This window comes from Dermacentor albipictus, chromosome 3 (genome assembly GCF_038994185.2).
Source record: "Dermacentor albipictus isolate Rhodes 1998 colony chromosome 3, USDA_Dalb.pri_finalv2, whole genome shotgun sequence".
Taxonomy (NCBI): Eukaryota; Metazoa; Arthropoda; class Arachnida; order Ixodida; family Ixodidae; genus Dermacentor; species Dermacentor albipictus.
The window spans coordinates 4596486-4609398 of NC_091823.1; the positions used below are offsets into that span (position 1 = coordinate 4596486).

Genomic DNA, 12913 nt, shown 5'->3' on the forward strand with positions numbered 1-12913 from the left:
ATTCTGTGTACGCGCGCATCACAGCAACCAGGAAGTACACGCGCTCAGTGTTGACGGCCCAGAAATTTACAGGCTACATTGGGAGGTTGCACCTAAAACATATTTAAAAAATTCAATGTGTTTAAATAAAGGAAACGTAAGACCACGTGTGTGTTGAAGGCTTATGCAGGTTTCCTTCGCGTGCTGCAGTATACCTGAAGTGTAAATAAATTTAGTAAAGAAACAGGATTAATATCGTGCCATCGTCGGCACGTGTTCGTATCAAAACAGCTAGCAATGCAACGCGCTTCCAGCCGAATTGGGGAACAAAATGGCGGCCTTCCAACTTCGGCGGCAAACAGAGCGCGTGTGCGCACGAAGGCTGCAGATCCCGCGGAGGGTCTCTCTGCGTGCTCTGCGGCGTCAACGCGGGAGGGTTCTCGAGGAGCGCCTTTTTCGCGAAAGAAAGGCACCAACGTCATTGCAGCGCCGATACGGCCACGCTAACCACAAACGGATTTCCGGACGACAGCCCGGGGACGTCAGGTGAAATACCACAACGCCGGAATGCTGCGATTCTTCTTCGGATGCCACCCACATCGCGCGTCGAGAAACGTCTGTACAGCAGTCGGATCAGTGCCTAGCGATATGTGTTTTCCTTTGTCGCCTGCAAAAGGGGGACAAGCAGGCAACTTTGTGAATGTTTTGATATACCACTGCGTTTCCGAGGTGCTGCGTTCGAACTGTGCCCAAGCTGCGCGTTTTCGGGGTGGTTCCGTGCACTGCTACAAAGGAACTTCAAGAATTTCGGTCATTCATCTAGTTTACGTAAAAAGAACGTTTCATCACTCCTTTGCTTCATTCGTCCACGATTGTACCTGACGCCAGTGGCGTAGTCAAGAATTTTTCCAGGGGAGGAGGGCAGGTGGATCCCCTGTTACACAGACAGTGAGGGAAGGGGAGGGGGCTGTGATCGGGGCGACTCCCCCCCCCCCCCCCCCCCGTGGCTACGCACCGGTTTGATACCAATGTAGATTTCCATACACTTAGTAAAAACAAAGAGGCAACAAAAGTGATCCTCCTGTTGTGTTTTCTTAGCTTAGTAGCAACTCGAAAGAAAGCTGGCAGTTATTGCGAGGAAAAAACAAAAGACGTGGCACAAACGCCTCCGTGCATAGAACTTCAAAAATGTGGCCGCGTCTCTGCATGTTTCGCTGCAAAACATGAAATAAGCGCGTTGATGCCGTATACTTCAGTTGTCAGTGTCGACCTCATATAAAAGGATTCCCAGCTAACGTTAATTAACGAAACTGTTCTACGAAAACAAAAAGAAATCTATTAAGAAAACATGGCGCAAGATAAGATTTCAAGACCTATGTTGTTCGGTCGTCATACCTGAGACACAGCACGACCAATATATGTTCTTGAACGCATTAGCAGAATTTGAATAAACCGAAGTGAATGTATTGTACGCGTTTTAAATAGGTCCTGAAGAGGGCCTATTGAAAGCTCGTTGATTGTTTTTGATAATCGAAATTTTAAAAAGTTTCGATAAAAAATTATTTTTCTTCGAGAAAGCAGGGGCCAGGACTAAAAGCCGTGCTTGTAGTCTCGACTGAGGTCCCTGGCAATATGCAGCTTGGAGACATTGCATACAGTTTGCAATAAATCGCGTGATATATGTAAACATTTGCAATAGAATTATTATTTTCAATAGGGATGGATGGAATAAACTAAAATGTTGGTGTGATTTGTGATCGCTGTATTTTAGATTTGGCACGCACTTTTCAATATTCTTCGTGCACAGCGTAAAAATGTACGTATGCTGCTGATGCGGCCCAGTCAGGCAATAAAAAAGAAACTTATAGTGGCGTTCAGGGCAACACGAGCCTGGTCGTCACAATAAAGTTATTTTAACCGCAGAAAAAATAATTTAAACACAGATGCGTACATTTTGCAATAAATCGCGTAGTGCAAGAAAATTACACCTGCAATAGCAGTAATCATAATAGGCAGACTAATTCAAGTGAAAAATATAAAAAGCGAAAAAAGTACATACAATGTTCACAGTGGCAGAGATTTCCATCGCAGTGAAAGATTACTTTTTGCAAAACGACTTGATTACGAGATTCCCGCCATGAAAAGGGTCAAAATTTTATTCGGAGAGATAAATTAATTCAGTTAGCACAGGGTAAACCAATGACCGCTCACGGTATAATACATTGCTCTGGGAATGTGGACAAGCTTTCAGGGCTCGTTAATAAACCTAGTCATCGTTACTCCCGTATTCGCTTGGAGATTAGTCAAAGTAGTAATAGTATTGTTGTGTAATATAAATTTGTGACACACGGTTGAGAACTGTAATCATACAAAGAAAACACTGGAGGAACATCATAGTTGGAGTAAAGTTTCGTTCGTTCTCTTGTCTTCGCTTCTCCGTTGAAACGTGAAGTTAATCAACAAGCGTAAGACAGCTGACATAAGGAAGTATACAGGGGCGTAGCCAGGGGGGGGGGCTTATGGGGCTTCAGCCCCCCCCGAAATTTTTTCGTGCTGTCATGCGCCGCCGACCAAAACAACTCCCGGCGCCGGAAAGCATGCTCAATTTTGTCTAGAATGCCCTTAATTCAGGCTCGAAAAGACATTTCAGCGCGAACATTGCGAAATCGGGCTGGATATCGCGGCAACGCCCATGCATCGGGAGTCACATATCGTAACGCAAGGAGCCCCACCGAGCACAAAATTTCAAGGGCGTTTTGATGGCGAGCGGGCTCGTCTCGGCATCTCGCGGAGGCCGCGGAATCTATATACGGAGCGCTTGGATTTCAATTCTGAAACTTTGTGGGTATAAAGTTTCATAACATTTTGATGCGAAAGGTGCATTGACATTTCCGAAGTCGTGCTTTAGATTTTCAATTACTGAACTTTGTGGGTTTAATGCTGTTGTAAACATTTGACGCCAAAGGTGCATCGACTTTTCTAAAGTCGTACATCGGGCCATACAACGAGACAGGCAAAATCAACATGCTATCAGACAAGCTGACAAAGCGCGCAGCGAGGTCCGATGAGACAAAGCGTTGTGGTGGTTCATTTGTGCCGTCAGGTCACAGAAAAGAATATGAGCGTTTTTTTCACCTGCGCCAAAGCATCCATGTCAAGACACTAAATCCGCCGTTCTTATTTATTTTTCTACCTAGACTTTTATCCGCGAGGATACATTGAGCCCCTTTCTCTTCTTTTTTTCGTTTGTTCTCGTAACGCGCGAGCTGCCGATCCAGCCAGAGCGCATGCGTTTTTCTCGTGCTGCATCGACAACCACGCTACGCACTTGGATGCGCGTTCCTTTTCTCTGGCCGACTGCATTTTTGCCTGGCAGAGTTTTGGACGCTTTCTGGCTAGCAGACGAGAAAAAGAAACAATGCATAGTCGCTCGCCGCCAGCACTGCGGGGACTCGACGGATTGCAACGAGTTCGCTTGAGCGCAACCTCTCCGGAAAATTTTGTTTCGCCGGTGTAGGATACCGAGCATTATGCGTATGGTTTTCTGTGGACCAAGCGTCACACGTTTTCTTCGATATTGCTTCGGTAGCCACACTAGGTGCCCAAAGCAGGCATTCGATTGTAGCCAACATGCGTTCCTTTGCGTTATTCTATTTCGCCGCCCCCCGCCACAAAAGAAAAAAAGGAAGACATTGTTGCGGCGCAGCGAATTGTCGCATGGTGAAAGTTCGATTTTGTTGGAGTAGGACAGTCTTGCGAACATCGGCTCCCGCTTTCTAAAATGTTTCCGGCCAGAATTTTGAAAGTTTCCGAGTGGGTTTTGCTACCAACGGAAGCCTAAAGACGAGAGGACAACGCTGATACCAAGTTTTGGTCGGTGGGTGGACATTTCGCCTTATTACCAGTGTTTTTAGCCGGCGTTCACTTCTTGCTCTGCTCATCGAGAAGCCTGTCGGCGCCGGCGTGGGCGGGACTCCACGCCGACACCACTGCATTACCCTAGTGATCCGAAAATTCTGCAGCATGGAAATCTTCGTGGATGGGGAAAACATCACCGACGCAGAACTGAATGACGGCAGTTGGACCGCTCTCGACACGCAGCGGCGATATGCCCGACGCAAGACTGACGCCGAGACGCAGCCAGCCGCCGAAGGGAACAAAGGGACGCCGAATGAAACGCCAAGCAGCGCACCGAGATATCGCGCTCGCCCGCCGTCGTTACCGAAGAGAAGACCCCTACCGAAGCTCCCGGCCGAAGATTACAAGATCATCATTCGCCCACAGTGCGCGATCAACCTGCTGTCTTACGGCCCAGCCAAGATTCTGCGTACAGTGTGTGCTGCGGCCCAAGCTAACCTGGATGAAGCGGTGCAAGAAGATCAAGTCAGAGTACACCCTACCAGCAACACTGCGCTGATCAGCACCCCATCCAGGGTAAGAGCTGAAGCTTATTATAACATCAAATGCCTTAAAATTGAGCAACAGGAATGTGCCGTTTTGGCATACGCACCGGCCCCAGAAAATTCAGTGAAAGGCGTTATCTATTACGCTTACTCGGATGAGACTGACGCCGACATATTCAAGGAAATATGCACGAGAAATCCAGGTTTGGAAATCGCTGGAGCAAGAAGGATAGGATCCTCTCGCCATATTGTGGTGACATTTGCCGGACAAACATTACCCAAGCACGTCCGCTTTTGGGCCTCAATCTTTAACGTGCATCCATTCCGCGAACGGATTGAAGCCTGCTTTAACTGTCGCCGGATTGGCCATCGCTCCGATGTCTGTCCGGACCCAAGACGACAACGATGTCACCGTTGCGGCGACGAAGAACATGAGACGCCGCCACGGGGAACTGTGGCAGCATGCAAAGCGCGTTGTATCATCTGCCGCGGCGGTCACCCTACCGGCGCTCCCAGCTGCCGCTATCGCTTCTATCCACCTGCGCAGCGCAGACAACCAGCCGGGGAAGGAAAAAGAGGAAGCGCGACCACGTCGATGACAGCAGGGCCACCGGCGAGTGGCACACAAAACGCATCTGGCGCTGGCACAGAGGGCGGAACGAGCTACCGAGACGCCGTGCGGCACGGCCGCCCTTCCGTGCGTTCCGAGCAGCGCGAAGCTTCAAATAGTAGAAGTGGCAGCAGGCAGCGCAGCCGGAGCAACAGCCAGTCTCGCAGCCACTCCAACTCCAAACAACGAAGTGACCAGGCGGTATCGCGGAAAGTCGCCTGGTCAGCCAATCCCGAGCCCAACCCCACGCCCGCACGACCTCAACAGGGTGCAAACCAGGTGAGGGAGCTCGCTGAAGAGATTAGAGCACTGAGACAACAACTAGAGGCAGCCAATGCCAAAATCAGGGCCCTAGAAAGTAGGCAGCCAATTGGAGGCGCCTCTATGACGCCGGCTGCACGCGAAATAGTGGCCTGTGTTCGGAAAGGTGAACTTGAATCGATGGAGGCAGAACCGTCAAACAAACGCAAAGCGTCAGTGCGGGACACACCCAAGGAGTCCGAAGCCTCAAACCATATGGACAGAGTAGATAAGTTAGAAGTAGCAATTGCTCAGCTAGCTGAGACAGTCTCCAGTCACATAAAGTCTACCGCAGAATTTCAGCAGATGGTAGCCCACGAGCTTACCAGGATAGGTGCTGTGTATAGAGCTGAATGTACACAGAGCCTTACACAAAGCCCGGAACACGAACAACTTTCCACCACAGCCACCAAAGTGCTCAACACTAAGGGCTTCAAAATGACATCTGTATTGCCGGTAAGGGCAGAACCGTACACCAAAAAAGATGGCTGAAACTATTAAGATTATACAATGGAATTGCAGATCCTTCAAGCAAAAGCGTGCAGCACTGCAGTTCCAACTCGCTAACTTTGATCCCAAGGTAGATGTTGTAGCCCTACAGGAAACAGGCACGCAAGTCAAAATTACTGGGTATACCACGTTCAATGAGTTAACTGAAGCCGACAATAAACCTTCTACGGCAGTTGCGATACAACGCAACTTAACGGCGATGCAAATTGATCTGGAGGAAGACAAAATTCCTTACACGTTTGTACAGCTACTGCCTAGGAAAAAGGAGCACAGATGTGTATTCATCCTTAACTTGTACAGCTCCCCGAAAGATAAAAGCAACAGAGTTATTGCCCTCCTGAAAAAAGCATGTAAAGCCGCAGAGAAGGAACAACTGGTTATTGTAGGAGATTTTAACGCTCCGCACACAGTCTGGGGATACCAAACCTGCACTAGGAAAGGCAATGCACTATATTCAGTGGCAAGTGACTTGGAACTTACACTCATCACTGACCCAGATAGGCCCACGCGTATCGGCAACAGTGTAAGCAGGAATACCACACCCGACTTATGCTTCGTCAAAAATGCCAATGGTGCTCTTTGGGATAACACCGAAACTAGTCTGGGGAGCGATCACTATATCGTTGTTATCACTATCCCTTCAAAAGGGCATAAAAGGAAAATGAAGCTGATTCCACATACCAAATGGGATGTATTCCGATACGTAAGAAACCGCAAACAGCTCACCGATATAGCTGACCTCAGTGCGTGGACGAATGAGCTTATCCAGGATGTGGACAATGCCACAACCATGGCACCGATAGAAGAGGAAGGCCCCGTGCCAGACTCAAAACTCCTAGGTCTATGGGAAAAGCATAAAGACCTTCAGCAGAGATGGCTTAAGAATAAGATCAACCGCACGCTGCGCCACGAACTCGCCGCCCTAGAGAAAGAGATTCAGGACTACTCTAGCGAGCTCAGCACTATGCAATGGAACCAATTATGCGACAATATGAATGGCCAGTTAAGCAAAAAGAACCCCTGGACCCTGCTTAAACACATGCTAGATCCACAACACTCTAAAAGTGCTGCTCATAAAAGGATTCAGAAAATCGTACACAGTTTCCCGGGAACAGACTCTGAATTCGTAAACCTCTTGATCGGGCAATATCTTAATACCGAACGGGAGCCGGGTGCATATATAGAGTACAGAGGAGACGAAAACACAACATTAGACGAAGACATCACCGAGGCCGAAGTACGCGCCGCTCTCAGCTGCCTACGCACGACATCATCAGCCGGTAAAGATAAGATCACCAACAAAATGCTCAGGAATCTAGATGACCCTACCATAACAATGATCACTAAGCTTTTTAATCAGCACTGGCAAAACGGTACACTCCCGCAAGAGTGGAAGCACGCTAGCGTGGTCTTCATTCCTAAACCGGGCAAGTCACTCAGTCTAGAGAACCTCAGACCCATATCCCTTACCTCTTGTCTTGGTAAGGCTATGGAGCATGTGGTTCTCAATAGACTGGTTGACTATGCCGAAACCAACAACCTCTTCCCAGAGACAATGATCGGCTTTCGTCCTAAACTGAGCACCCAAGACATACTGTGGCAAGTACAAAATGATATCCTTAACCCAGCGCCTATACGTGCAACTCGAGCAGTGTTAGCATTAGACATACACAAAGCGTTTGACAATGTCTCACATCGAGCCATTCTAGAAAACGTATCCAACATGAACGTAGGTAAAAGAACATATACCTATATTACCACATTCCTCAAGGGACGTACTGCCACCGTAAACATAGGCAATATTGAAAGCAAAACCATAGAGCTCGGCACTAGAGGTACACCACAGGGAGCAGTACTTTCTCCTTTCCTCTTTAATACCACCATGAGTGGCTTATCCCGACAGCTCAAAGAGATTCCTCATATCAGGCACGCCATCTACGCCGATGACGTAACGATCTGGACGTGCACTGGGTCGGATGGAGAGATTTCAGAATCACTGCAGGCAGCGGCTGACGCAGTGCAGAAACACGCTCGCAACAATGGCCTGAGCTGTTCGCCGAAAAAGTCAGAATTGCTTATAGTCCGGAAAAAAAATCCCGCAAATGCGGCTGCTAATTTGCCGGCACACATTCAGGTGCAGGTAGCTGGACAACCGGTCCCACCCGTTCCTAAAATCAGAGTGTTAGGATTGTGGATCCAGCAAAACACGCACAACCAAGAAGCCATAGCACGACTCCAAACTACAGCTGGGCAATTACAGAACCTTCTCAGGAGGGTCTCCAACCGACGGCACGGAGTTAAGGAGAAAGATGCCTGCAGGTTAATCCAGGCTTTCTTTCTGAGCCGAGTGGCGTATGTCTGCCCTTACCTGCATCTCAGAAAGAGGGATTTGGAACGGATTAATGGTCTAATCCGAACGTTATTCAAACAGGCTCTTGGGCTACCAAAATGGACTAATACAGAGGCACTCTTGAGTCTAGGGGTGCATAATAACGCTGAGGAAATCATAGAGGCCCACAAATGGGCTCAAATAGTTCGATTATCCGGCACACATGCGGGACAGCGGATCCTCGACACCTTAGGGTATCGCCCAGCCTTAGACATCCCGCAACGACAGCGAATACCTAACTCTATCCGCACCAAGATCATTATCCCCCCGCTTCCGAAAAACATGAGCACTGAAAACAGCGGTAGACGCAAAGCTAGGGCGGCGGCACTCTGGCAATGTTACAAAAACCAACCCGCCATATACGTGGATGCTGCTCGCACCAGTGATGGTCGACACACCATAGCCGTCACTAATGGCGACGGGCACACCATCAGCTGTGCGACGGTAAACACATCTTCCATTGTGGAGGCGGAAGAGGCCGCCATCGCCATGGGCACCTCCATTCCGGGCACCAAGATTATTATATCCGACTCGAAAACAGCGATTCGTAACTACACCTCAGGTTTCATTTCCCCTCGAGCATTCAGAATAATTAACAAAAACCTCAATCAATTGAAGTTGGTGTGGGTACCCGCTCATGCGGGCAACCCTGGCAATGAGGCCGCCCACCTAGCCGCCCGAGCAGCTAGTAACCGGGAGGTGGGCTTGCCCGACGGGGTTGACCGACATGAAGGTATCCACACCTACAACGAAATGACCGTTTATTACCGCGAATCCAGGCGAATATATCCATCCCCGCACGAGACACTGACAAGAATACAGGCCACTAACCTCAGGAGAGTACAGACTAGATCTGTACTTAGTCCAAAAAGGCTAGCTGCAATGACCGGTGGTGAATATCCAACAAACTGCAAACATTGTAGCTGTCCCCTTGCGGACCAAGATCACATCTTGTGGGGATGCCAAAAGAACCCTCCCCCGAGAGAACTCTTTAGGCGAGCTCCCTCACATGACGAGTGGGAGAAAAAAACGAAAACTTCCAACCCGCTAGACCAGATACGGTTGGCGGAATGGGCTGATAGCGTCGCGGCAAAGCAGACGCCACGCTAGCCCACACCGCTGGGAAAGAAAGCTCCACTAAAACTTTACAATAAAAGTTTTCTCTCTCTCTCTCGATTTTGTTACTTCTTTTGCGGAAAGTAATGGGCCACGGGACGCTTCAGTTGCCGGATACTATTATATTATTGCGATAGCAGCTATATGAAGACTCCAGGCGCATTCCTGCTGTTGCCCGCATGTTCCGTATAAATAAAGGCCAAGGGCGATAGCATCTTGACCACGCGCCGCATGCTCTATGTGCGAATGAAAGCGTGGGGGGGAAGGGGGAGGGGGTGAGCCGACGATGAGTCTTGTGTGCGCAAGAGGGAAAAGCGGGGACGAACCGCGTCGCCTTCCGTCGCACGCGATACATATTGGGAGTGGAGGGAGGGGGGGGGGGGGTGATCTGTGAATCTGTGGTTGCGCAACCTGTTTATCTGCCTTGTTTGACGCATTATATATAGCGACTTTTTCTTAGGTACGTAGATTTATTGGAGACTTATACGTATATTTAAATATCTTGTTGCGAGGTTTTGTGCATATGCGCAGTGAAATTTGTTTCCAGTGGCAATTTTTTGCCCTGTATCAAGCTGTATCTTCACCCCGCGCAATAATGGTTCGGTTCATTATTTTCGAGGCATGCGCGTAGCACATACACATCTCATTTACAAGTGACATGCAGAGGTGAGGTTAAATGTTCTTTAATGCTCTCATACACTGGGTTGAACATGGTTGCGTGGCATAATGGACACTCCAAAAGTGGGACAGCTTGATGTAGTGAGGTTTTTGACAAATGAAGATGTTTCCCAAAAAGAAATTATTCGCCGTATGGCTGCCGTATACGTTGAACATTGCGTTTCATTGGCCACTGCGAAGCGTTGTAGCCAACTGTTCAAAGAAGGACATGAAAGTTACAAAGAAGATCCATGGCGGGGCCAAAGCCAGCGTACAATCACCCCCAACACAATGGAAAATGCCGTGGTTGCTCAGTGGCTATGGTGTTAGGCTGCTGAGCACGAGTTCGCGGGATTGAATCCCGGTCACGGCGGCTGCATTTCGATGGAGGCGAAATGCGAAAAGACCGGTGTACTTAGATTTAGGTGCATGTCAAAGAACCCCAAATGAGGGTGACGACTTTTTGTCTGCAATTGTGACCGGGGATGACTCGTGGTGCCGCTACTACTAGCCTGAAACACTACGGCAAAGCTTACAGTGGAAACATTTGAATTCACCATTCCCAAGGGAAACAAGGGCCGTCATGTTGACTTCTTTTTAGATCGTCAGGGGCCATTATTGATCGAATTTTCTAAACCTGGAGAAACTCTAAATCGTTTCAGATATTGTGAAAGGTCGAATCGGCTGCGTGTCGCAATCAAGAACAAACGACGTGGAAAATTGAGCATTGGGAACATCTTGCTTCACGACATTGCCCGTTCCCACGTCGCTGATGTGGTTAATACAAAACTGGCAAAGTTCAAGTGGGAAACGCTTCAACATCCCTCATGCAGCCCAGACCTGTTGCCTGGCGTCTTCCACATTCGCTAAAATTTGAAAAAAAACTGCTCAAGGGAACCACATTCGTGTCGGAAGATGACGTGTAGTCATTTACAGATTTTTGAGGCAGCAACCCAAGGAGTTTTATGAGACGGGAATCACGCGACTCGTTAGTAGGACAAGTGTCTAAATACTCATGGTGACTTCTTTTAAATAAAGTACCCCGTTTCTCATATATTCGCATTGGCTCACTTTCATTTGACTCGCCCTCGTATGTTTTGCAGAACTCCTGCTTTTTATATGTGCTCTCTGTTGCGACTATAATTTCCGAGCAATTACTCGCAATACACAACCGGTGACAGCTGCTCCTGCTCAATACATTTTAACAAAGGACAGCGTCATTGAGATTTTCCCCTGGTCGTTGCATATGTACGAAAATGTAAACAAGGTTGTTGAATGACAGAAATATATATATATATATATATATATATATATATATATATATATATATATATATATATATATATATATATATATATATATATATATATTTATTTATTTATTTATTTATTTATTTATTTATTTATCCCTCGACTAAATTATAATGGGGAGGCCGAGCTGCAAAGTGAGCCCCCCACGAACGAAATTTCTGGCTACGCCACTGGAAGTATAATATGGATAGAATTGAACATGCTCTCAGGAACGGAGGAAGCCTAAAAGCAGTGAGGAAGAAACTACGAATAGGCAAGAATCAGATGTATGCGTTAAGAGACAAAGCCGGCAATATCATTACTAATATTGATGAGATCGTTCAAGTGGCTGAAGAGTTCTATAGAGATTTATAAAGTACCAGTGGCACCCACGATGATAATGGAAGAGAGAATAGTCTAGATGAATTCAAAATCCCACAATTAACGCCGGAAGAAGTAAAGAAAGCCTTGGGAGCTATGCAAAGGGGAAAGGCAGCTGGGGAGGGTCAGGTAAAAGCAGATTTGTTGAAGGAAGGTGGGCAGATTGTTCTAGAAAAACTGGCCACCCTGTATACGCAATGCCTCATGACCTCGAGCGTACCGGAATCTTGGAAGAACGCTAACATAACGAAATCAGGGTGTAGACGAGCCGTATGTAAAAATACTGAAAGATATGTATAGCGGTTCCACAGCCACCATAGTACTCCATAAAGAAAGCAATAAAATCCCAATAAAGAAAGGCGTCAGGCAGGGAGATACGATCTCTCCAATGCTATTCACAGCGTGTTTACAGAATGTATTCAGAGACCTCGATTGGGAAGAATTGGGGATAAGAGTTGATGGAGAATACCTTAGTAACTTGCGATTCGCTGATGATATTGCCTTGCTTATATAGTAACTCAGGGGACCAATTGCAATGCATCTTCACTGACCTGGAGAGGCAAAGCAGAAGGGTGGGTCTAAAAATTAATCTGCAGAAAACTAAAGTAATGTAACAGTCTCGGAAGAGAACAGCAGTTTACGATAGGTAGCGAGGGAAGTGTAGCGAGGCTGCTGCTGCTTGAAGTGCGGAAGCGCCGTTTCGCGGCGCTACACACTTGTGATTGGAATGGTGCTGCAAGTTTGAATGTTATGTTCTATGCAAAACGTGAAACGAGTGGGAATTGTAGACGGTTGTGCATTTTTGCTTCGTGTCAGTATCCCGTTGTATATTGCGGGTTCACTTCTTTCGTTGTTTTTCGCAATGCGTCGCATTACGCGTAATTTTCAAGTAACTCGAAAGGTGCTTTTCGAGCCTGCTAGACACGAAATAGTTGATGTTCCTGCAGCGAGCTTTCACGGAGTCCACATTCTGTAAACGTGACAAAACTCACTAAGGAACTAAATAATGTAGCTGCGCGCTTTTTAACGCGATAGCGTTAAGGAGCTCGTGTCACAGAAAAGCCGGTGTCGTCGGCGTCGGTGTCGTCGTCGGTGTCGGCGTTTGCGGCGTTGACCGTGAGCGATAAATCACGGCAGGCGCTTCATAAATAAAAAGCAACTTCCAAGATTGGCCCGGTGGGAATCGAACCAGGGTCTCCGGAGTGTGAGACGGAGACGCTACCACTCAGCCACGAGTTCGATGCTTCCAAGCGGTGCAAACGCGCCTCTAGTGAATGCG

The 12913-nt window shown here is 47.7% G+C and overlaps 1 protein-coding gene across 4 annotated transcripts in view; it reads right to left on the reverse strand.

Moving 5' to 3' along the window:
- LOC139057188 (transmembrane protein 272-like) overlaps positions 1-12913 on the reverse strand; it is a 50388-nt gene that overhangs the window by 12707 nt on the left and 24768 nt on the right. The window lies entirely within an intron of this gene.